At 40.7% G+C, this 24,031-nt stretch overlaps 1 long non-coding RNA gene across 1 annotated transcript; it reads left to right on the forward strand.

The window, feature by feature from the left end:
* The first annotated feature begins 4,569 nt into the window (after window positions 1-4,569).
* Window positions 4,570-11,892, forward strand: LOC125610954. The gene is made up of 2 exons (XR_007341057.1): window positions 4,570-5,269; window positions 9,941-11,892. It is a non-coding gene; the product is annotated as an uncharacterized LOC125610954 (long non-coding RNA).
* Window positions 11,893-24,031: the final 12,139 nt, after the last annotated feature.

The following is a 24,031-nucleotide window of genomic DNA, read 5'->3' on the forward strand; positions in this document are numbered from 1 at the left end:
CTGGTCCTTGGCAGGATTCTTACTGCCTTGTGTTTATTAATTCATTTCAGCACAACTCTGCGAATTAGATTCTGTCATGCTTGCAACACCATTTTATAAATCATAAAATTTTGTGAGTAACAGAAAGATTAAGTAATCTCTCCAAGGTCACACACATCTCAGAATAAGCAAAACTAAGGTTCAAACCCAGGCAGTTTGTCTAGAATCTTTACCATCCTGTGTTACCATTATCCTACATTTCAGCCAGCCCCGGCCTCAGGACAGCAGCCATGACAAATAAATCACCAGTATCAATTTGTTCTTTAAGTGTTGTTATCATGCAAAAGACTTCCCAACCACCCACCTTATCACCAGATTGCACTCTCTCTCAGGATCCTCCCTGTAGAAATTCTGGAGTTTCCATCTCAATAAGGGATGATTGAGAGTTGAAGATAGGGACCAGAGAAGACCCTTAGGAATAGAAAACAATTCAACCATCCCAAACCCGGAGTCTTTGAAAACTAAATGCGGCAGGGAAAAAAATAAATATGGGGGAAGGTATTTTAGTTTAAAAAGATTTAAAGAGACATTATTACCAGCACATTGCCTAAAACTGGGTTTTTTCAAAAAACAATTATAAAAGAGAGTTGGAGAACAGTTAAGAAACAGCTATGATTAAGGAATGGATAGGAGATGATACTAAGGAATTCTTGTTAATTTTCTCCAGTCTGACACTGTATTTGTAATGCCTTCCTGTAGGAAATGTTTCATGTTCTTAGGAGATGCACACCAAAGCATTTAGGCCCGAAGTGCCATGTTTTCTGAAATAAACTTCCAAATGTTTCAGAAATAAAAACAGAAATTGATTGATTTTTGTATATCAATTATGGCAAAATTTTAATAATAATTGAATTTGGTGGAAGCCAAACAGATGTGCTCTGAAATAGTCTTTCAGGTTTTCTGTGTGTAAGGTTCTTGAGTAGCATCTGGACGACCATCTTAAATGATGGCTGCCATTTTTAAGAAAAAGTTCACTTTCCTGCCCCAGGGTGTTTCTGAGAAAGGCTCACCACTCCCTCACACCCACCCGACCCTGAACCGCAGCATTTGGACCCACTCCTGTCTAATCCCTGAGCTTGCCCCATCAAAGTCCCAAACCCCAAGCCTGTTTTGCCCCTCTCCATCTATGAAGAGATGTGCCTTTATTTGTCAGCTCTGACAAATAAACTCTTGTGTGTATCTCTGCCTGGTCTCCGTCTTTCATTTCTCCTTGCTTTCCTTTCACTGTGTGTAATTTTTATGATAATAAGTTTGGGGAGAAGGAGCCTAGAGGAGACTGATTGCTTACAGATTGGCCAAAGAAGGCAGGGAACGTGTCCAATGCAAAGCCTGTGGGGGTGAGTTTTAAAAGCTTGGTCTTGACCAATTGGGGTTGAATGCAAATACTTTCTCAAAAAAAAAAAACAAAAGAAAAAAAAAAAACAGATACACAGAACTGGACCAAGGACCGGATGGGAGATTTGGCAGCCACTCTAATAAAGATAGCAGAAGCAGCTGCAGAGGTAATAAAATTGTCTGGACTCATCTGTAGAGTCTAGAAGACCAGCCGTGAGGGGCTGGAACGTGCAGGGGCCCAGGATTTTCTGGAAACAGCTGGGGCTGATCTGCAAGGGCTGAAATCCTCCCTCCATTGCTCAGGAGTCTGATGACCTTAGACAAGTTACTTCACCTCTCTGACACACAGTTTCCCCCACTAGTACTTACTCCAAAGTCACGGAATTGTCGTGTGTGGAGATTAAACAGGACAAAGTACGTGAAAAGCCCAAGTGGAGACACATCCATTTTTCATCACACAGGGGAGAGGTACGGATGGGGCAAAGGGAACACTTGTTTGCCACTGACTATATCAGCCAAAACATCCCAACCCACATCCCCAGCAACCTTGTTTGCAATCACATGTAGGTTCAGGTTATTTAATTTCTTTCTTTTAAGTGAAACTGGGTGGCCCCGGGGTTAGCAGGGATGCTAATGAAGTTAAAGAGTGGAGGAGATGACGCTGCAACATGGAAAATAAACAGTGAGGTCCCTGCTCCCGTGTTTATCTTCCATGATACCTCATCTTTGCCTGGGTAATTATCTCTACAGCAGACACTTATCCGGCAGCAGGGATAATTCCATTAACATTGCCCCTTCAACACAGCCTCCCCAGGCTGCTCAGTGGCCCTGGGCTGCTTGCTACATCATAGGGGCTTCATAGCATTTTGAAATTAAAACAAGAAAGTCTATTATTTGAGCCCCCCGCACCTTTTTTTGTTTTCCCCCAAACTTCTGCACAACACGGACTCATAGTTCCTAAAAAAAAGTATTGCTGCCAAGATAATTATTTGTAGCCATTCAACCTGAGCTTCATTATGGAAGCCAGGGTTGGTGATGGCCGAACACTGATAGTCAACTGGTGAGGTGATCTCAAACTGTCTGATGAGGAAAGGCTGGTGGAATATGGTGTGGCCTCAGCTCAGAGGAGGAAGTAAGTTAGTGCCTCATTTTCTGGAAACTGAAATGCCACAAAAGCATTCTGGCAATAAAATCTAGATCACGTGTGCTCAGCCGAAATGGAGGTGATCCAGAGACTTATCAAGCAAACTAAAGGAAGAGAGTTCATGAGACATTCCACCCAAACATCCATTCTTTGAAAGCAGAGTGAGTGCTGTCTGCTAGGTCTTTGTTCCTAGCCTGTCTTTCACAGTTCTAACTGCTCATTGGACTTTTCACAAGGAGACTTTGTGACAATCATTAGCAGGAATCGCCCACTGCAAAGAGACTTACAGTTTACTAGGAGCTCCCCAGACGCATTATCTCAACCCCCAGGTTATCTTAAGAATCTTGCTGGGTTAGTTACCACCTCTCCTCTCTCCCCCCACCAAGTGCACACTCTGTTCTCTATCACAAATAAGAACCCGGGGCCCACAAAGGTGAAATAACATAACCTGACATCCCACATCAACTACGGCAGAAGGAGGACTTGGAACCCCAAGGTCCTGCCCAGCTTCTCCTGGAGAGTAGGGAAAACACTTATCATCCATATCCGTGTGCAGAAAGGGCTGCAGGCTTCCTGTCAATGCTAAAGATCTATCTCCCCGCGCTGATGGGAAGTCAGAGTGTCTGGAGAACACACGGTGCCCCACTGGACTGACCCCAAGATGACCTTTTTTAGTCTCCTCTCCTCTCTTAATTCACTGTGTCTGGGCTCCGCTGGAAGTGTGGACAGAATGAATGAATGAATGACGAGAGGTAATGGATACATCCCTCACAAAGCTAACACGTAGTAGGCACTCAAAAACAGGTTTCTTGAAATTTAAAAACAATATTTATTGACTAGCTCTGGCAGCAGATTTGGTCAAAGAAGAGGTCAAAGGGTTGACTTGAATTAGGTCTGAAGGTTGGCTGGAATTCAATTACCCATGACCCCTAGTCTCTCCTGTCAGCCATGATTAATAGAGGCAGCTAACAAAGGCTGGGATCGGCAACACTGCAATCAGCCTATTTTTATTTAATTAATTTATTTATTTTGAGAATAAGTTGCAAGAATTATCTAAGGAGCAGTCTCTCAGGACAGAAGAGATTACTTAGGTAGAAAATATCCTTGTGGTTTAGTCCTGCTTAGCAGCAGGGCTCAGATTTGGAGACAAAGGACATACACAATAAGGCTAGGGGAGCCTTGCTCCTATTTTCTTTCACAATCAACTGACCTAGTGGCCCGTATGACGTGGATAAATTATTATCGAGGGCTGTGGGTGGTTTGGATCCAGATCTTTAAATGCCTTGCTCATGGATATTTGGAAATATCAGAAAACTGCATCAAATAAAATGAGAATCCACCTCATCATTACCAGTTTCCTTTCTCCAACGCAGATTTTCCTTCTCAGTCTCACCTTGGGGTTTATCTAATCTTACTGCAGCATGCAGGAAGGCCTTGAGAACCCAGGACCCAGCTACAAGTATCTTTTCATATAAAAACATTCTTTTGAAGTTGATCTCCTAGAAGGTATTTTGAAAATACAATAATAATAATCATTGCTTGTTCTTTTGGGTTTGTTGTTATTATTTACTAACCTGTTTTGAATTGGTTTTCATGTTTTCCAAAGCTTTTACCTTTATCTAACAATAGTACATCTTCTATTAGGTGAGAGAAGCCCAAGGAGATATAACATGTGTTTTCTCTTTTTGTTATGATGTTAACTGTGCACATCAATTTCACAGGGCCTTGTTTTAGGAGCTTGGAGCTTTTAGCCTATTCTAATTTGTAAGGCTGGATTATGGAGACAATTTAAGGAATTATTACAGCACCTATCCTTTGCCCTCTTCTTGGCCAAACTGCTTAATTAACTTAGTTAAAATACAGTCTGGTGTTCTGAGGTTCATTGCATTTATGTGTCTTAATAACTTACCTGTCCCTGTGCAATAGTCCTTTTATAAAAAAATAATATGCATGCAATGTGATGTATGGATCTTCAAGCTCACAAAATGAGCTCAAACTTGAAAGAGATCCAGACTGTAACAACATTTATTATTTTGAGAGCGTCACCTAGTCATTTTGATGAATTCGCTTGGAGTACTTTTCCCTGTAGCTCCCCAGGGAGAGGTGGAGAGCTGCGGGGAGATGGCAAAAACACAAATTTCCTTTGGTGACGGAGTTCACATGTTTAAAACTGTAACATGGCAAAATCATTGTGAAATCTTCTAATGGGTGCCTGTCCCAGGCCAAATAAACCCAGCACCCAACGCACATAAAGAAATCATTGAAAGATACTGGACTGAGTCCAAAAGGCCCTGGCTAATGTTTCACCTAATCTCTCTCCAGGTCTGTCCTGCCTGCAGCCGGCCCCACCCACGAGATACCTACTTCAGAGCTTCCTTGCAGCTGCTCCTTGGCTGTCTGCATCCTTTAACCCCCTGGTAGAAGAATAGAATTTATTATGTAGCCGAGAATATAAGCACTGCTGCAGGACGGTAGATACTGTTGGAAGCTAGCATGCATCTCCTGGAAGGGTTAATACCCCTGGGATGCAGTTGGGGAGTGACACAGGACAGGCCCAGAGCCAAGGAAAAGGCCCCAGTGGGGCTTGAGATGACACTGGGTCAGATCCCAGGGCTCTGCAACCAGGGGTGGGAGTGTTTATAAGCTGGGAACAAAAGTTTCAGGGGAAAAAAAAAAAAAAAAGCTCACTTTCTTTTCAATTCTTTTAATCTTGGCTCTATCTCAGGCACTAGAGACTCAAGAACTTAGAGGGTAAGGGTGGGGTAGGGTGTGGTTTAATGATTTCTCTTTTTTTTTTCTTAAAGGGAAAGAACAGGGAAACTCACCTTGAACACGTGTCATTTGCTTGAGCATTGAGTGCAGTTGTTAATAAAAACGTTGGGCAACAGTCGGTTCTGTCTTTGGAACTGGCACTGTGAAAAGGTGGCAATGACAGATCAGAGAGCAGAAAGGAATTCTGCTGCTGATCAGGGAGGAATTTGGACCTGAGAGACATCTATGATGTTAATTATTGATGATTTCAGCTGGCCTAAGCCAGGCTTCTGCTTCAAGGCAATATGTCCAGGACTGTGACAAAAACCCTCATCTATTGCTAGTAAGGACTACTTGAGCTTCAGAGAAAGGTTTCCAAATCCCATAAGAGAGAAAATACCACGAACACCCAGAATTTTAGCTAAGTGCCTGACCTGGAACTTATTTTTTTGAACAGTAGAGAAGAACCGTATTGTTAGAAAACACCATATGTGAAAATTCGAATGTGCCAAACTAAATATAGAGAAATACGTCATTCTATAGAATGATTTGTTACTAGAGCCTTTTAAGTAAAAGCCCCTTAAGCATCTTTAAGGATTGATATATATATATATATTAACCTTTCAGGATCAAGTAGAGGAAAGTCTCTCTGGCGAAGATCACTCTTAATATTGGAGTATGCGGGCTTTGGAGTCACGCAGACCAGGGTTGAACCTGTAGGCAAGTGATTGTGGTCAAATTACTCCACCCCTCTGATCTGTGGTTTTGCCATCTTTGCCATTTATAAAATGAGGGTGGGGATAGCACCTGCCTCCTAAACCTTAGGTGATCTGCTACATATGCGGAGATTGGGGAATCACTAACACCCAGTATGGGCCTTATAGCTCTTAATTTACAGCTCTTAGCTTCCTGTGTACTCTCTTTCCTGTCACCGGGACTGAAGGGAAAGTGAGGAACAAGAGACAGATAAGCGAGAAATGAAAGACTGAGACCAGGCAGAGATACCTAGGAGACAGTTTCTTTGTCAGGGCTGACAAATAAAGGCCATCTCTCTGTAGATGGATAGAGGCAAAACAGGCTTGGGTTACAGGACTTTTATGGGGCAGGCTTAGGAATCATAACTACGCAGATCTTAATGCGGGGGTGGTTAGGGGTTGGGTTGGTATGAGGGAGTGGTAAGCCTTTCTCAGAAAGGCCCTTGGGTGAGAAAGCAAAACTTTTTCCTTAAAATAGAGACTATCACTTAAGATGGCCATCCAGATGCTAAGAAAGGACCTTATAGGGACCGTGTAGCACAGCAAGCAGGGAACAAAAGAAAATTCAGCCTTTTTTTTTTTTTAGTTTTATGTCAAGTAAGATGAAATCTCGAACAAATGAGGCTGTTTCTGCCTTTCTCATAATTATTTATTTTTTAAAACAAATACTTACATCACATTTACTATGTGATAGGAACCTTCTAAGCACTTGACAAACACTGACTCATCTAATCTTTCCTAACAACCCTGTGAAATGTGGACTCTTATCATTCCCATTTTGCAGTGGAGGAAACAGAAATCCAGAGCTTAAGTAGCAGGTGCAGGGACACATCAAGGAAGTGGCCAGCCTGGATTTGAACCCGGGCAATCTAGTGCGTTCCTAGATTGCAGGGCATGCAGTTTATTTGTGAGGGGTTACTGAGACCAAAGCAAGCCAGATGAAATTCCAGGGCCAGTTCCCCACAGTCTAGAAAACAAGAGCAGGGCTCGAATAATTGACATTACAAAACTCTCCATTGATAAGTTTTCAGAGCCTGAACCTCGGACCAGAGAGACCCAGTAAGGTCCACTGAATGAGCAAGTGGACTTCCTCGTTCTTCGGCACATTGCCCACCAGTCTGCTCCACCAGCAGGAGGGTGCAGCTCCTCACCTCCTCGGGGTTCTTGACTCTTCCTGGCCCCATTGGCTCAGTGACTGTGAACTTGTTGGCTGTTGCAGCTTGAGAGGGTGGAAGGGTGACTATAGGGAGTGAAGTGTTAGAGGAATAAAGAACAGAAGAAACTATTTGTTTTAAATTTTCAGTAACTAATTTTGTTTTAATTATTATTATAAAAGCAATACCCATTTTGGCAGAGATTGCAAAGTGGCTCCTCAACCCCATTTCCCAGACCCCTTCTCCCTTCTGTCTTCCAGGTAGAGTGATCATGGGACACAAATCTCCCCCATCAGGCTTACTTCTGCCCTGGAGCTCCTGCCTTTGCTTGGAGTAGTCCTTTCTGTCCCCATTCTTCTCTCTTTGAATGCATATGTGACAACTGGGACACAGGGGCCACCTCAAGTCCACGAAGGAAAAGTCAAGAAAATTTCAGACCTGGGTCCTGGCATTGTGGGGCTGCTAAATTGCCAGGGTTTGCTTTTTTGTTGTTTGCAGCCAATAAAATGTTCATTGTAGAAAATACAAAGTGTGTGAGTAGAGGACATTAACTGTGATCCTGTCTTCCAGAAATAACCAAAATGGCTATATCAACATATATTCCTTCAATTTTTCTTCTTTATTGTTTTTAAAAAAATATGGAGTAGAAACACTGTTTTGTAACTGTTTATTTTACTTCCCAATGTGTTATGGACATTTTTTTTAAAAAAATCACCTGTATTCATCTACTTGTTATTGTATGGATTTTCCAAGGTTTCCTTAATTCTATATTGTCAAATATTTGTTATTTCCAATTTTAAATACTCTAAACAATGATAGTATGAACGTGATTGAAGGCGCATCTTTGTCTGATTATTTCCTTAAGATGAATTCCTAAAATTGCTGTGAACTGATGAGCCAAAGAGAATGCAGATCTATAGATAAAAGGCCCTTTGGAAAGGTTTTATAGTTCATTTGTAGTGTGTGCCTTGCTTCACATCATCATTGTCCAACTGGGACTTATCACCTTTTAAAAAATATCAGCCTCAAAAGGGGCTGGAGTTGTGGCTCAGTGGTAGAGCATTTGCCTCACATGTGTGAGACACTGGCTTCGATCCTCACCACCACATAAAAATAAATAAACAAAATAAAAGTATTGTGTCCACCTATGACAAAAAAATTTTTTTAAGAAGGCAATGTGTAGATTAACTCAATTTAATAATTTCATTATGGAATTTGTATTGCATTATTGAATTTGACATCTTCCCATTTGCCATTTCCAATTCTATTAATTACTAATATGTACCTGAACGCTGGGCTAGGTAGCTTACCTATGCTATTTATTTATTTATTTATTGGATCAGCAACGCCTTTATTAAGCAGCAGAGAGGGAAATCCCATTTCTTTTAATCCTAACAGCCACTGTCTTTCATTTAATGAGTGAAGAAAGTATAGCTCAGAGGCTAAGTAATTTGCTTAAGAGCACACAACTAGAAAGGGATTGAACTGGACTTCATGACTAGGTCTGCCTAACTCCAAAGCAGATACAATAATAAAGAAATACTTTCCTTTTGGGGTGTTATATAGGTTCTCCAAGTCCTAACTGAATCAGTCAGGAACCACGAGCTAAGTGATAGCGCTCTAGAGGGGTTATTTAAGGGAGTTCATGGAAGGCACTATTTACAGAGGTATGGGCAGGGTGAAGGGGCAATCTTATCATTGGCGGGAAGCCATTGTCTTCTTATCACCTCTTGGTCAGCTCAATGTCTAGGAATCGGGTATCTTCAAAAACCCTGTTTTAAGGACAAAGCCCCTGCATCTCTGTTTAAGCAGAGCCCCCATCCCCTCCCATCACTCCTAGAATTGCCTCTGTTGTTTATGGAGGTATGAATTAGTAGTTGATGGTTTTAAACTGTCCTTATATTACAGCTTTGAAATAGTAGCTAGTGGTACCCTCCTTAGCATGAAGGAAAAAGATACGAGGGCGACATTCAGACAAGGATCCCGACCAAGACAGATGGAAACAAATGAAAGCCTAATGAGGTTTCTCCAGAAGAGCCTTCTAGTTCTAATGTTGTGGACTATGGAGCCAGACTCTCTGATCTTGTCCCCATTGAGTTCCACCGTTTCAAGCAATGGATCTTGGACAAGGGATTGAACTTCTCTGAGTTAATATGTAGGAAGAACTGAAAACCATGCTGGACACACAGCCAGCACTTGATGCCGGGCTCATGAATGGAGGAATGAAGGGAGAAGAGATAGATGTTTAGTTGCTCTCCTTCCCTCAGATACTACTGTCTCTGTCCTCTTGTGGTGCCCTCCATCTCAGAGGATTTGGAGGGAAACTGTGACTTGGAGGAATAAGGGAGAAAGGAAGGGCACAGAGAGGCCCAGCCATATATGTCTCGGTCCTTCCTTTTTCTGAGGTTGACAAAGACCCTTTAATTCCTCAGTGGCAATCCCCCAACCCACTAGAGGGATGGTCCAAAGTACAGTTGTCCCTTAGTGTCATCGGAGGCTTAGTTTCAAGACCCAATGGATTCCAAAATCCAAGGATGCTCAAGTCCTTTATGTAAAATGGTGCAGTATTTGCATATAACCTGCACATATCCATATACTTCAAATCATCTCTAAATTACTTATGATATCTAATGCTATGTAAATAGTTGTTCTACTATGTTGTTTAGGGAATAATAACAAGGAAAAAAGTCTGTATGTATTCAGTGCAGATGCATAATTTAAAAAAATATGTATTTTTGGTCTTTGGTTGTTTTTATCTATAGGTGTGGAGACAGCAGATTTTGAGGACCAATGGGATGGTTCTGTGAATCGAGACCAGACTCTGAATCCAGACAGCCCTGCATGAAACAGCCCATCTCGCTCTCTGTGGAACATCTAGGATGATATTGGCTCAGAAGGCTGCTATGGACGTTAGCTGTCATTACTTCCATGCCAGTCGGCCCAGAGAGCCACTCTGGACAAAGTCATCATCCCTTTGTCTTTGGCAGATGCCAAAATCAGTCCCACTCTGAGGAAGAAGCTTGTCTACTTCCCTGCTCTATCCACGCCAGTTTGGCGGATGCCACTAATTCAGAAAAAAACAAAACAAAACAAAACAGAAAACATGATTTGTGACCCTCACAAATAGACTGGAATTGGGAGTAAATGTCAGAACTGCTAGGCACAGCTTCCTGCTGTAGTCCTGCGAAGACAGTGGGTGGATGATGGGCTGCTTACATCATCTGCATAGCAGCTGACAACTTTCCCCTCATTTTAAGTGGGGAGCCTCTATTTATCCCATAATGACAAGAGGGAAAATTAGTAGCCATAGGAAATTAAAATATATTGAGCTAAAAGCTTCAATAAAATGTATATAATAGGCAGGTCACATTTTCAGTTATATGGTTCATTAATATATATTCCCTAAAACTGAACATCCCCATATAATGAAATTCTGATACAACATGGTTAGTATATACAAAAGGTGCTATAAACTGCAGAGCTGCTGGGATTAATTCAAAGTTCTCTGATCTTAAAGTCTTGTGTGTCGTGTCATTGCATGGGCCAGGAGGAACATTCTAGAAAAGTGGATGGGTTGAAAGATGGTGACAGAGATTTTTCAGGCCCACCTACTACGTACCAGGTGTTTAACAGGTGGTGCCATATTCAATGTTCACTAAATTTATGTTATACAGACAGTTTTCAGTAAACCATCTGTTCCTGTGATAAAAGCATGCCTCAGGAATTATAATGACTGGGATTTTGAACTGGACTTTGCCACTTTCCAGCTGTGAGATTTTAGAGGAGTTAAGTAGCCGATCTGAGTCAGTGAGAAATAAATAAGCTAACGCATGTAAAACACCTGGTACATAATAAGTGCCTAAGAAATTTGAAATTTTTTTTGTTGTTGTTCTCATTTCTGTCAGTGGTTCTCAGTTTGGGCTGCATGCTGGAATCACTTGAAGAGGTTTAAAAACTGGCTCTCCGCTGAGTCCTTCCTCCAGAGATTTGGATTTAATTGGTCCAGGGTGTGGCCTGGCCACTGGGAGGGGCTTTTTAAAAGCTCCCTTGGTGAATCTAAAGTGCAGCCAAGGTTGAAAACCACTTGTCTTAATCAAATCATCCACTGTCACAGAGGGAGTTAGTGAGTGATGCAATAATAATATTGCTAACCATATTGGGCAGAGTTATCAGAACTGGGAATGCTGGGAACACTGCTAGGAAGGGAAAGGACATCAAGGAGTGTGAGCTCCATTGTGAGTCGAACGTCCGCCAGCCTCCAGAGTGCAATTGTATCAGACAAGGGAAAAGCCAGGTTGGTGGTTTTATTTTGATCAAAGATACCATTTTGGGGGAAACCAATTCCTTAGATGAAGTCAATGAGTTAAAGAGCCCGGGGATGTCATTTTTCCAATGCTTGTTCCAGGAACAAAGATAATTGTCAAGGTCCTGCTATTATAAGGGAGAGCTGGGATTCTACTGTGTGACATATAAGGAAGCTCCTTAAGTTCACTGAGCTTCGATTTCCCAATTCACCTCTCACTTCTAAGGAGAACTGCCTGCAATCTTGATCCTCTCAGGAGAAGAAAATGCCATGTGTATCTGCACCCACTGTTTGTAGAGCAGTCCCCTTTATCTGAAGTTTAGCGTCCTTTGGTTTCCATTACCCCTGCCTAACTGTGGTTCAAAACATTAAATGAAAAATTCCAGAAATAAACCATTTGTCAATTTTAAATTCTGTGTGGTTCTGAGTAGTGTGAAGACGGGTGATAAAATCTGGTGTAGCCATGCTCCCCGTCGTCTGGGACGTGGATCTTCCCTTTATTCATTCCATGCTCTATAGGCTTCCCACCCTATAGTCACTGAGTAGCCATTTCAGTTTTCCAATGCACTATTGTGGTGTCACAGTGCTTGTGTTCAAGTAACCTTTTTAAAGATCGAGAGACCACATTCACATAAGTTTTATTATAGTGAATTGTTATAATTGTTCTATTTTATTATAAATTTTTATCATCAATCTCTTACTTTGCTTCATTTATTAACTAAATGTTATCAAAGGTATTTATGTACAGGAAAAAACATAGTGTATATAGGATTTGGTACTATTTGTGGTTTCAAGCATCCTCTGGGGATCTTGGAACATAACTCCCACAGATAAGGGGAGACTACTGTGCATTCAATTTTAGGAAGTTCTTGGACCATGTTAAAATTTTTATAATTAGATACGTTCTAAATACTTTCTTATTTCATAAAATTTATTTACTCTAATTCAAATATTGCTTAGGGGTTATGCTACATGGTTGGGCTCTGTGGGGAGACTGCTGCAAGGAGAGACACTTCTGGGAGGCCCAGTGTCTGGTCAGGAAATAATGGGGATGAATCTCTGGAGTGAGCGTCTTCCTTCAAGGATCTTGGGTCTAGGCAGCCCAATCAAGTACCTACTAAAACAACAACAACAACAACAACAACAAACTATCTGCTCACAAGAAAATAATCCATCCAAAGAAATGCAATCCTAACTCAATTCTTTCATATGAATTAATGCAATTAAAATGACTTTCGAAGTCTACTGCAGAAAAGCCACAGTTCTTTATTGTGTTCCCAGCCACAGAGTTTTATGGACTAGCCTTGCTGGCTGGGAGGCGGGTCCTGTGCACCAAAATCCACTGCTTCCAGGGGCTCATTGTACCATCTGATCCCAGGCAAGTTGCTTCACCTCTCAGTGCCCTCGCCTGTAAAATGCAGATAACAGCGCTAACCTCACAGGACTGGTATGAGGAATAGCTAATAAAACGTGACAGTGACACACCCAATTTAAATGCAAATGGCTATAAAACAACAAAAAGCATATTTAAACATTTCTACTGCTTGGAGGTAAGGTGGGGGCCAGACAATAGGGCTTTGAGAGGACCGCATTTATTTTTCTCTGTAGTGTACACTTCAGTTAATCAATGAATGTTTATTGTGGCATTATTGACACTGTGCTAGGCTCTTGTGAAACTTGCAATCAGCTATCCCAGAAAAGATGTAGAAAGCCCACTGAAAATATTTTAAATCACAGCTCTCTTAATTTCTCTTTCTCTAATATTTACCAAATCAAGTCTGCATAAAATAGTGCTGGAAGGTTTGGGAAATGCAGACTTCTAAGACACTTCACCATCCTTGCAGAGAAATCTCCTTTTAAGGAGAAGACATATGGAAAAGGACAGCATGTCCAAAAGAGTGTAAAGATCCAATAAAGCTGGGCACAGTGGCTCAAGCCTTAATCCCAGTGGCACAGGAGGCTGAGACAGGAGGATCACAAGTTCAAAGCCAGGCTCGGCAAGGCACTAAGCAACTCAGTGAGATCCTATCTCTAAATAAAATATGAAATATAGCTCGAAATGTGAATCAGTAGTTGAGTGCCCCTGAGTTCAATCCCCAGTGCACCCCTGCAAAAAAAAAAAAAAAAAGATTCAATAGAAAGTGAATATTTAACTTTCCCTTTCATTTCTGTTTCCTTTCCATTTGAATGGCTCTCTTTTCTACTCTCTCTTTGCCCTCTAACAACCTTTTCCAGGTTTATCCAAGTTGTCCCAAATGGCAGGCTTTTATTTTTTACCCCCTGACTCTTTCTAAGGTTTAATAGTATTCCATCTCTCTCTCTTCCACCCCTCCCCCCCCCCCCACACACACACACAAAATCATAAAACACATAATGACATTTTGGTCAATGGTGCATATACACAGGGGTCTCATAAAATTATATCACCTAGTGACATCATAGCCATCTTAGTGTGTATATGTATACTTTATGATTTATACAACAATGAAATCAAGTAACAACACATCTCTGAGCACTTATTCCATTGTTAAATCACACACACACACACACACACACATTTTCTTTAACCAGATGTTTAGGTTGTTTGCATACCTAGGCGATTGTGAATAAAGTTTTAATGAACATTGTATGTAGACACTGATTTAATTTCCTTTGGATACACACCCAGAAATGGGATTGCTGGCTTGTGCATTTAGTTCTGTTTCTAATTTTTTAAGGAACCTCCATAGTGTTTTCCATGATGGCTTACCAATTTACAATCCCATCAGCATCGTGCATGAGTTCCCTTCACTCCACATCCTTGCCCACATTTGCTCCCATTTGTCTTTCCATAATAGCCATTCTAACAGGTAACATCTCATACTAGTATGAGGCACCCTTTCTGGCTTCTTTGGTGCAACATTCTTTTCGTCTATTTTGTTGCATATATCAGCAGTGCATTTCTTTTTATTGCTGAGTAGTATTCCCACACATGAATATACTGCAATTTGCTTGTCCATTCAATTATTAAATGAGCATTTGGCTTGAATCCAGCTTCTGGCTATTATGACAAAATTGTTAGAAACATTCTTGCGCAAGTCTTTTTGTGGACATATGTCTTCTATCTCTCTTGGGTAAATACCTAGGTAAACTGATGGATCATCATGAGGTATATGTTGAGTTTTATAAGGAACCACCAGAACTTTTGCCCAAGAGGTTGTTTCATGCTCCCAGCAATAATGTATGAAGATTCCAATTGTTCCACAGCCTTTCCAAGGTTTGGCTATATTTTTTATATTTTTAGCCATTTTAAGCAGTGTGAAATGATTTCTGATTGTGGCTCTAATTTGTATATGCATGATGAGTAATTACACTGAGCATTATTTCATATTGCTTCTGACACCTTATATATCTTCTTAGGAAATGTCTGCTCAGTCTTTTACCTGATTTTTAATAATTGCTTTGTCTTTTTCACTAAGGTGTTAAAATTTGGTGTATATTTTAGATAAAAATCCCTTGTTAAGTAAATGTACTGAGAATTATTTCTCACTGTCTTAATGATATTTTTGATGAATAGAAGTTTTTAATTTTGATAATATCCAGTATGGCAGTTTTATTTTCTTTTATAATTAGTGCCCATATTACTGAGGATCCTCAAGAAAAACAAAACCAATAGGAAATATATCAAATATATGCACCCCATAGTCCAGTCAAGTTAACACAAAATTAACTACAGTGCCTTTAGTGTCAGTCTAAGAAATCTTTACCTGTTGCAGTGTTGCAAGAAATTCTCAATGTTTTATCTTCAATTGCTTCTGGTGTATAGTATGATAAGGGGTCTTCTAGAACCTCTAATTTTTTTCTTGAAAAGACTATCCTTTCCTCATTGAATTATTTTTCTGCTTTATTCAAACCCAAATAAGCATATATGTGGGGTCTATTTCAGGACTTCATTGTGTTTCACTGATCTGCCTGTCAATTCTTACATCAATGCCACACTGTCATAAATAATGCAGGTTAAAATCTAAGTCTTTATATTTATTATCTATTGCTGCATAGCAAATTACCCAAGATTGAGCAGTGCAACACAACGAACACTTATCCACAGCAGACCATCCGTATCTATTTCTGAGGGTCAGGGATCCGAGAGCTGCTAAGCTGGGAGGTTATGTCTCAGAGTCCATCATGAGGTTGCAGCTATGCTATTGGCCAGGTTGCAGTCACCTAACAGCTGGATTGGCACAGGAGAGTCTTCCAAGCTCACTTGTGTAGCTGTTGGGAGAGGCCTCTGTTCCCTGCTGGCTGTTGGTCAAGGACTTTTGCTGCTTATCATGTGGCCTTTTTCATAGGACTGTTCATGACAAAGAATCTGGCCTTCTTCTGAACAGGAACTCAGAGAAAGAGCAAGAGAGACAAACAGAGGGCTCAAGATGAGGACAGTAATGTCTTCTGTAACTTAATCTGGAAATTACACACCTCCCCTCTGCCACAATCCGTTGGTCACACAGACCAACCCTGATGCAGTGTGGGAGGGGGACTGCATAAGGACATGAACATCAGGAAGTGGGGGTCTTCGGGAGGCTGGTTTCCAAGGACCGCCTAAAATCATGTGGTGTAAATCATCTAACTTGGTTTTTCATTTTCATTTTCAGTATGGTTTTGGCTAACCTAGGTCCTTGGCATTTTCATACAAATTTTAGAATCAGCTTGACAATTTTAAAAATAAATATTTCCTGTTGAGATTTTCACTAGGATGGTATTGAATCTATAATCAATTTGAGAGAATTTGACATTTTATCAATTTTGATCAATAGGTGAACGTGGTAAATCTTTCTACTTATATCTTTAAAAAAAATTTTTTTTAGGAACATTCTTTCATTTTCACCGTAGCAGTACTGCACATCTTTTATTCATTTATTTCTAAATAAGTTTTGGTTTTGATGCCATTTTAATGTTTTCTTAAAAAAATGTTTTCCAAAGTTTATTGCTGATATATGAAAATAAAATAGATTTTTAAATACTGACTTGATATCCTGCAACTTGGCTGAATTCTCTTACTAGTTCTAGAAGTTATTTTATAGATTCCTTAGGACTTTGGATGTAAGCAATAAAATAAATTAAAACCAGTCTTCTTCCTCTCCAATATGTAAGCTTTTCATTTCTCTTCCTTGGGTCCTTCAGTGAAGGTCCCAACACTAAACATTTTAGGTTTTTCAGGCCATACAGTGTCACCACTACTCAATGGCTGCCGTAGCACAAAGGTAGTCGCAGACAATATGTAAATGAATAGACAGGGTTGGGCTCTGGTAAAATTTTATTCCAAAGACAGGTGAGCAGGCTGAGTTTGGCCCATTTAGAAATTTAAATGTATTAAGGTCATGAAAGTTAAAGAAAGGAATTGTTCTAATTGTTCCAAATTGAAGCAAACTAAAGAGACATGACAACTGAATGTAATGTGTGATCCTGGATTGGATTGCTTTGCTATGAAGGATAATTTTGAGAAAATTGGTGAAACTTGAGTGGGTCTGAGGATTAAATGGTAGTAAGGTGTCAATGCTTATTTTCTGATTTCTCCAGCTGTGCCATGGTTTTCTAGGAACATGTCCCATGTACAGGGGGAAAAAAAAATCACCCTCGATTATTGAAGGTGATGGGGCATTATATAGGCAGCTCATTCTCCAATCATTGAGGAATAAAGTTGTTAATGCAAAGGTGTTATTCATGTAAAACAAAAACATTATTGGGCTATATAGTATAAAAAGCCATTGCACATTCATGGCATATAACAAGTGCAAAGTCAGAAACCTGTGAGGTTAACTCATCTTGTGAGTTTTGGGTTCTGGGTGGAGAGGGAGCCTTAGTCTATATACTTCCACTCAGTTAAGTAAAATTTGTGTCCTTGCTGCATATTTCTGATATCCTGAAACTTTGAGGTGAATTATTCAAGTACTAAATAGAATGTAACAAATATCTCCCTGATGTGGTAAAAATTGCTTTGGTGTCTGTCATTACATCCCCAACAATCACTGAGAAGTTATGAATTATTAGCCCACTTTCACAGATGAAAAACCCAAGATTATTAAAAGCAGAGAAAATTCTGGCCAGGCCTATACCAGGCCTCTGAGGTAAGTCCTGGTCTCCTTCCTTTGACACAATAGACCCAGTTTAGATAAGTCACTTAAAATTATAGAAAGAATCAGAAAGGACCTTAAAAAAACATAGTACAACTTCCAGAGAGTTTACGGCCAGGTTCATATATCTATAACCTAGTATGAAATGTACACTTTATAAAACTATTTTCTCAACTGACAATAATAATATGCTATGGAAATGTGAAGTATGGATATGGGGGAGAGACCTCTGAAATTTTTAGGTAACTTGTTCTCCCATGTAAATATATATTCTTTATATTTTAAGGGCACTTTCATGGGTTCCTTCTAATCACTATTCACATGTGAGAATGTTCTTTTTTAAGGCTGAATAATATAGTATGAATGTGTCACATTTTGCGTCTCCCTTCATGCATCGGTAAATGCTTGGGTTGTCCCGTCTTTAGACTATTGGGAATAATGCTACTATGAACACAGGTGTGCAAATAGGTGCTAGAGTCCTTGCTTTCACTGCTTTGGATACCTATCCCCCAAAGTGGAATTAGTGAATCTGAGGGTAAATTCTACATTGAATGTTTTGAGACATTGCCATCCTGTTTTCCAGAGGTGCCACTGTTTTACATGCCCATCTACGGTGTACAAAGATTCCAATTTCTTCACATCCTCACCATCACTTTCTGTCTTTTGTTTTATAAACAACAGCCATCCTAACGGGTGTCTCATATTGATTTTTAAATGCCCACAGTTATGAATTTAATTGTGTTGCCCCAAAAGAGATATGTTAAAGTTGTAACCCCTGGTAACTTAGAATGTGACCTTAGGGAAATTCAGTTGTTGTAGGTTTAATTAGTTAAGATCAGGTCATACTGGAGTAGAAGTCACACTGGAACAGTCATCCAATAGGACTAGTGTGTTTACAAGAAGGTACCAACTAAAAACAGAGGTGCGCGGGGAGAATGGCACAGGAAGATGAAGAAAGAGCTGGGAGTCACACAGCTGTGGGCCAGGCAATGTCAAATGTGACCCGCAAACCACCGGAAGCAACAAAACAGCAAGAAAGGATTCTCCTATAGGTTTCAGAGGGAGCATGGCCCTCCCAGCACCATTATTTTGGACTTATAGCCTCTAGAAAAGGAAGAACATTTCTGTTATTTTGAGCCACCTAGTTTATAGTACTTTGTTGCAGAAGCTCCGAGAAACGGATTCATCTGCCTTCCCTTCAAAGTCTATCATGCTCTCTTCAGCTCCTCAAATGGCCAACCTTCTGGCTTCTCAGGAAGTCTGGTTCTTAGACCATTTTCCTCTTCCCCTCCAGTCTTCTCCCCCAGCTTGTGCTCAGCAAATTCACCCAATAATTACATACTGAGGTCCTATTGTGTGCCAGGCACTGTCCTAGGAGCTGTCAAAAGGAAACATCTTCAAAGACATTTTCCTCTCAGTCATCATGCAGAGTTTTAGCTTCTTTTCTTATTATATCACCTAAATTGTTAATAAATTTCAAGAGAGTGTTTTATATTTCTGTCATATTTCTACCCTCCTTTCAAAACTCTAAAAGATATCTTCCTCCGGTTTTAGCCTGGGTTTAGAACTTTCTCACATCAAATGACACTTTTAATTTCACAGCCACATTTCATCAGATGGAAATTGTAGCATGTTAGAATTATGGAAATGGGATCTATTATAACTCCCATCCTCAGACATGATGTGCTGTAATTTTGTGCATGCTTTGATTAGTGCTTATGTGGTCTAGGAGGTGAATGTTTTGGAAAATAGACATTGTTAATTTTTATTTCCCCTCTTAGCTTCCTTGCTAGCTGCTGACACAGGGTCAGATGGCCCCTTGCTTCTCGATGAAACTTATATTATGAAGACGTACCAGCTGGTTATCTGTCCCTAGGATAAGTAGCAGTGAGGACTGAGCCTGGGGATAGGGAGTTGAGGACCAGCTGTGCAGAGAGAGCTAAGGGTGTAGACAAGTCTCAGATTTCCTAAAATATCAAGGATGTAGACAAGTCTCAGATTTCTTAAAATATTCTCTCTAGACCCTGAATCATGTGGTATGGTAGCTAATGTTAATTCCCTGCACCACCCAAACCTGCTAGAGAATCTCTTGAGGAGAATCCTGGGAATCTGCAATTTAAATGAGCCCCCCAAGTTCTTTTGCTGGCTACAATTTGAATGGCCCCTGGTGTAGGGCTCTTTGGTAATGAATTCTTACAGCATGTGCAAATGGTAAGGCTTTCTGTCTTATTCATCAGAGCATAACGTTGTCATGTTACTGATGTTTTGAGATAAAGATTGATTTTATAGTTACAATGATGGTAATCCAGTAAGAAAGACATAAGACCAAAATGAAGACTGAACCAGTTGAAACCCCCCATACACCTGAATAAACAGAAACTCATAGATGCTGAAAAGATTTGCCTAGGGTCACACATCCGGGGCAAGACAGCAGGGCTCTGGCCCTAGTCCTGGGCCCTTTTACCCAAAGACTTTCTCTGGTAGAACATACTGAGCCATAGATGATTTGGTCTTTTCTGCAAGAAAAACTGTTGGAGTCGTCCATGGGGACTTCGGTTCTCTATTTGTGAGCTATTCCCACCTCTGAAGGTCAGACACTTTTACTTCCCCAGTCAGATGGGACACAGCCCTTATTTCCAGGACTCAGACACAAGTCCCAAGAGGTAACCAGGCAGGAAAGTACAGATTACTCCCAGGCCAGGGCTCCTGCCCAGCTGTCTTCTGGTCTAGTCTGACCCTATTAAGGGTGCTGGATCCTTTGAAGCCAAACTGACTTTTTAAAAACTGACTTCCTGAATGGAAGAATAATTATTTTCATATGTGAACATGGAAAAAATGTAGGTAGTGACGACAATGAACAAATGCAGGTTGAAAAACAAAATTTTCTCAGTGCCAAAAGAATTCTTTCAGGATCCTCTCATATTTTCCATGCATTTCCACAGCAAAAGAGCTTAAGGCAAGTTACCCAAGACAGAAGAAATAACACTTAAAATCTGCTAAAATCCAACTTGGATCCCAAATTTGTCCATACACAGTAACTCTCAGGGTACTAAACTTCCCTTTTAGGTCTTCTGCACTCTGCTTTGTGTTTTTACAAACTAAAGTGTGTGCGTGTGTGTGTGTGTGTGTGTGTGTATGAGAGAGAAGACGGGGATTTTACTGGGCTCAAAGATGACTTGTTCAATGATCATGATGACACAAATGATATTTGTATTTATGTTTATCTGATTTAGAACTGTTAGGTAATAAAAGGCAAATGATTCTCTCCAATATGATTTGTTTTAACAGATTCCTTACAGATAAACCCCCTTGCTGTTTTTTGTGCCTTGTATGCACACTGTGTGGGCAGAGTTAGAAGTGATAGCTTCGTATGTTCTAATAGAATATTGATCTATTAATTTTATCTGGTGCTGGGAGCCATTAGCCAAGTAGGTATGACAATTTCCTTGCCAGCGTACCCCATGTTGCTTAGTGGAAGGACTCGTGGAAATAGGACATTTTTCAGTGACATTGCATGTAGGTGACCTTGCTCAAGGACCAAGGCAGATCCGAGTTTAGGGTGTTCCCGGTTTAGGATAATCGGGTTTAGGGCGTTCCAGGTTTAAGATTATTCCTGCTGGGAATAGGGCGTATCCTGCTGCCTGAGTTCCCCTTGAGTTCTCACGGGATTCAGACAGTATTTTTGGGGACACAGAAGCCCAGTGGTGGTGGATTTGGGCAGAGAACGTGGATTTCCCCAGAACGTGATTGTAGACGGCTGGTGTGAGTTTGGGAATAAAGAGTTGCTGTTTGAATCTACAAGCTGTGTGGTGGCTCGTGATTGTGTGCCCAGCCAGACTGCGGCATTTGTGCCCAGCCAGACTGCGGCAATCTGGGAAGCTACTTGTTGCTCTACTGTAAGTTGCCCTAGTTGAATTTGGTCCTCTTGGTTCTTTTCCACCTGTCATGTTGGGTACTTGTAGTTTACAGGTAAGGTCTATTTTCTAAAAATTTTCTCTGTAGTGAACATTAACCAAGACCCACTGTTGAGAGCCACAGCCGAAGGGGCCCCAGCAAACTTCCAGCTGCCAGCAAACTTCCAGCTGCCGGCTGATGATTGGCTCACAGCGGCCCCAGCAACATCTAGCTGATTGGCTCCTCTGCGGTGATGCTCATTGGGCTGTTTCCCTGCCCTTTCAGACCACGGAGCTGCTCATTAGGGGACTTTTTTGGCTCCGCCCACGTGACCCAGCCAATCGGCCTCAAGAGCAGGAGGATTGTGGGAGGTGGAGAGAAGCTTGTGAGAGAGGCTTGTGGAAAGCCGGTGGTGGCAGTTGAGGCTCTGAGGATTTTTCCTGAGAGGCTGTTTTGTTTGGCGTGTGTGGTTCTAAAAATAAAGTTAGTTTCTTTTGACAAGTGGCTCCTGATTGTGCCCAGCCAGACTGCGGCAACCCACTCTTCTTCCATTCTAATAACTTCGTGTGGTATCCTTTACAGTTTCTACAATTCTCATGTCCCTTCTTACTTCACAAAGAAAACACACTCTCTTTCACACATGTGCGCATGCGAGCTCGCACGCACGCACACACACACTCAATTCAAGATACTTCAGATGAGATAGGTCTCAGTCATCAAGATTGAGTCACTGAGATTTTCAGACAAACTAGGCACAGTATGTGCAGGAGTTGCAGAGTATAACCTACTAGTATGACAGGTGACTAAAAGGCGGGGGACTGGCCAGGGCAAGAAAGTATTAAATAGTGACAACCATGGGGTCTAAAAACATTGTTGTCCTCTAGAACTTTCTGTGGCGATAGAAATAGTCTACATCTGTGCTGCCCTATGCAGTAGACACTAGCCACATGAAGTTTTTTAAATGCTTGAAATGTGAATACTATAACTGGAGAACTGAATTTTTAACTTAATTTGAATCCAAAGACCTGAATGTGCTAGTGGCTATGCATGGGACACAGCTCCAGGAGATTGTTATTACACCTACGTCCAGACTTGTAGGTGCTAGGTCTTCTGATTTTTCTGGAGGAACTGGTAATTCCAATTTTTTTGGGAACTTCATAAATTTTAAAATACCAGATCAAAGCAAACTTGTCTGTGGTTTCATTTTGGTCAACTGGGATCTAGGTATCACTCCAGGCCCCCTGATCCCTCCTATTCCTTCTTCTCTACCAAGAAAATATTTTCACCATCTGCCTTCATCAGCCATTTTGCAACTTAGACCTCTTCTTCCAGCCCATGAAATTGGAACATTCACACTTCATGCTTCCTAGACTCTGACCTCAGTCTTCAGAATTTCCCCTTGACTTCACCTCAAAAGTCCACACTCATTATCAAGAATAGTCACCTGCTCCCCTTGTAGTTGACCCCTCCTATTTTTCCCCAGATGACCTCTTCACTCTACCCTGCTCTAAATCTTCTGTATAAAATCCCCCTAAAAGCTCTAGAACCTTAAGAATTGACATTTCTGCCTTAATTGTCATTTCTGTTTAAGCTGTCAGAGGTTAGAGAGAATAACTTGGTTGCTTTCCAAAGCTTTTTTTTTTTTTTTTTTTTTTTNTTTTTTTTTTTTTTTTTTTTTTTTGGAGTAGTTCTAGCCAAGCTCTTTTAGAACATGATATATAGAAAGAAATAAGAGTCTACACCACAATTTAGTATACATCTTCTGTATACACACACCTTTAGAAAAATTTCACATAAATGCTTTCCTTACTATGTTATACACTGTTTTCTATTCTTCTTTCTTTTTCTTTCTACACTAGTCTCAGAGTTCACTGATGGGCCCCAGTCCATAGTTTAAAACTTTGCTGTAAAGAGTTCTGCCCACATTTGATAGCCAAGAAATATTCACTGACTAACTTGAAAACTCTCGGTCATTCCCTCTTCATCCTCAACCTCCTCCTGCCTCCCCTATCCACAGTCTCCATTAGGAGGAATAAATCAGAGACCCGCACAAGTCTTCTCTAATATTCTGGGGGTCTTTGTAGTCTCCACTTAAAGAACTTCATTAGACTCAGATTGTTCTTCATGGGAAGTGATTTACATTAAGGGGGAATAAAAAGATCAAAGGCTGTTTTCCTTGCACAGTATATTACTTCCTGCAATTCATCAAAATTCTTTTCATGGGCAAAGGTCACTTTTTATTTATGTATGGCATCTGTGGTTGTTTGGTTGAAAAGGGTGTGGCTCTCAAAACATAGAGGGGCCTTGCATGTTGATGAAAAAGTTCACAAAAAGCTGCAGGAAGGAGGTGATGGAAATAACAAGGCGAAAAGAGATGCAAATGCCATCAGACTCTCCAGAATGATAAGCCCAGTCCATTGGCTGGCTTAAGAAAGGGAAGGGGTGCAAGAAGAACACCTGAGCAGGTTTGTGGGACTCGGTCATTGCTCTGACTTGTAATACTTCTTATACAATACTTTGAAAAAAAAAAGCACTTGAATGTGATG

This window comes from Marmota marmota, unplaced genomic scaffold (genome assembly GCF_001458135.2).
Source record: "Marmota marmota marmota unplaced genomic scaffold, marMar, whole genome shotgun sequence".
Taxonomy (NCBI): domain Eukaryota; kingdom Metazoa; phylum Chordata; class Mammalia; order Rodentia; family Sciuridae; genus Marmota; species Marmota marmota.